This window comes from Aplysia californica, unplaced genomic scaffold (genome assembly GCF_000002075.1).
Source record: "Aplysia californica isolate F4 #8 unplaced genomic scaffold, AplCal3.0 scaffold00578, whole genome shotgun sequence".
In the NCBI taxonomy this organism is placed as follows: Eukaryota; Metazoa; Mollusca; class Gastropoda; order Aplysiida; family Aplysiidae; genus Aplysia; species Aplysia californica.
Genome location: NW_004797848.1, coordinates 16,770 through 18,964, shown reverse-complemented (window position 1 = coordinate 18,964; position 2,195 = coordinate 16,770). Strand labels below are relative to the sequence as shown.

The 2,195-nt window shown below is 41.5% G+C and overlaps 1 long non-coding RNA gene across 1 annotated transcript in view; it reads left to right on the top strand.

Moving 5' to 3' along the window:
* The window catches only part of LOC118478461, a 23,460-nt gene that overhangs the window by 8,496 nt on the left and 12,769 nt on the right, over positions 1-2,195 (top strand). The window contains exon 2 of the long non-coding RNA XR_004859061.1: positions 1,140-1,142. This is a non-coding gene — a long non-coding RNA (uncharacterized LOC118478461). The remainder of the gene's footprint in view (positions 1-1,139; positions 1,143-2,195) is intronic.

The window sequence follows — 2,195 nt, the reverse complement described above, 5'->3', positions numbered from 1 at the left end:
CTTCGGAGTCTTCGTCCACTAGTTGTTCAAGATCTGTTTCTAGGTGGGAAACAAATATTGCTTCTTCTTCTTCTTCTTCTTCTTCTTCTTCTTCTTCTTCTTCTTCTTCTTCTTCTTCTTCTTCTTCTTCTTCTTCTTCTTCCCCACACATCATGGGCTTCTTCTTCTTCTTCTTCTTCTTCTTCTTCTTCTTCTTCTTAGATCCCGAGATAAGTCACCCAGTCTTCACCGTCAACGGAAGAGAAAGAGATGAACAAATCGTCCCCGGAGACAACGTTACCGTCACTTGTAGCGCCACTGGGGTGATTGGTGAACACATTGACTTGTTGTGCATTAACAACAGCGTCAGCATCAACCAAGATGGCGAGGATAAGATTGAGTTTTTGTCTGTCCGGACAGCTGATAATGGCACGGTTTGCGTCTGTAAGTGGACGTCAACACTGGGCTGTCTCCTTCAGGGGACTAAAACTTTAACAGTAACTAGTAAGTATTGTATCCTCATCATTATCATCATCATCATCATCATCATCATCATCATCATCATCATCATCATCATCATTGTATAAAGAAGGTATTAAAACAGTTAAGACCTTGTATTTCCAGAAAATATTTTTTTTTCACAGTTCAACGTTTCGCCAATAAGGCTTCATCAGGAACATAGTATTTGAGAAAAAAATAAATGAGTGATGACGCCACAGCAACAAAGTGTTCACTATAAGTTACGTATTGTTGTGATATGGACAATATCGGAAATATCTTCATCATCATCATCATATACACAGGCTATAAAAACTAAAGTGCGTACATAAATGTCTGAATATTTAAAGGAGCGGTGGGTACAAATCGCCGGAGAGAAGGGAACACTAAAGCCAGAAGTGGTAGAGAGAGAGAGAGGGGGGGGGGTGGAAAGGTGCGTGGAAGTAAGGAATATAATAACAGAAGGGTGCGGTGAACACAAATCGGAAAGGCCAGAGAAAGAGAAACACTAGGGCCAGAGGTGGCAGAGAGAGGGAAAGGAAAAGAGGGAGAGAGAGAGGGAGAGAGAGAGAGAGAGAGAGAGAGAGAGAGAGAGAGAGAGAGAGAGAGAGAACTAGTACGTGGAGGTAAGGAATATAACAGAAAGGCAGGGCCAAAGGGAGGGGGTTGCAGGAACATAAGGGGCGATTAGTACGTTACGTTGTAAATTTTAGGTCCTTAAAATGGGGCTCGTCGATGTTAAGGCCAGTGATAATTTTGTGAGACCCCCAGTTCCAAATCCACATTGATTCTCTTTGGTTAAGTTTTTCTTTAGTTGGATATTGGACTATTTCAACGCCCTGAAGCTGCAAATCGGAGGTTCCAATTTGACCAGGACTGTTGAAATGTTGGCCAAGGTGTGCTGGAGTTTTTCTGGACTGAATACCTATGGTTATTAAACCTAGCTCTTAGTGTGGTGGTAGTTTAACCTACATATTGAGCTGGACAGACTTTACAGGATATGAGGTATATTACATGTTTGGTTTCACAAGTGATGCTGTGGGAAAGTTTTCTTTTAAAGTGGGGGCCTTCTACAAAGTTGGTTACTTTCATGTAAGCACATGTTTTGCATCTAGGTTTTTGACAAGGATAATTTTGAGGCGGGGAACTTGGGTTTACCGGAAGTGAGGATGTGGGTGTTACTGCTCTAGTGCGAATGAGGAGGTTGCCAAGATTAGGAGGCTGACGAAGTGCAATCAGAGGAGGGTCGAGGAAACAGGCTTTCATTTTGTCTGATTTTTCCAAGATGCTTTTGTGTTGGCTGTGGATTGTATGTACCTTAGGTAGTTTTTGGTGATGAGTAGTGACGAAAAATGGTCTTTTCTGTTTTGGCTTTAGGGGTTTGTAGGTCAGAAGGGTTGTGCGGTTCAATTTGCTGACTTTCTCGATAATGGGCGTTATAAAAAAATTTTTCGGTACCCACTGTGAAGAAGGTTGACTGTGAATTCCTCTATCCGTTGTTTAAAAGTGATGATGATGATGATGATCATCGTTGTTGTATGAAGATAAAGAAAGGCAAAAAAAAAGGTAAAGACTATGGAATCTCGAGATTTATAAGAGTATAAAAGTCTGACGTTCCGCCTTGTGGGCTTCGTAAGCGAAATAATTACACACACACACACACACACACACACACACACACACACACACACACACACACACACACATATATATATATA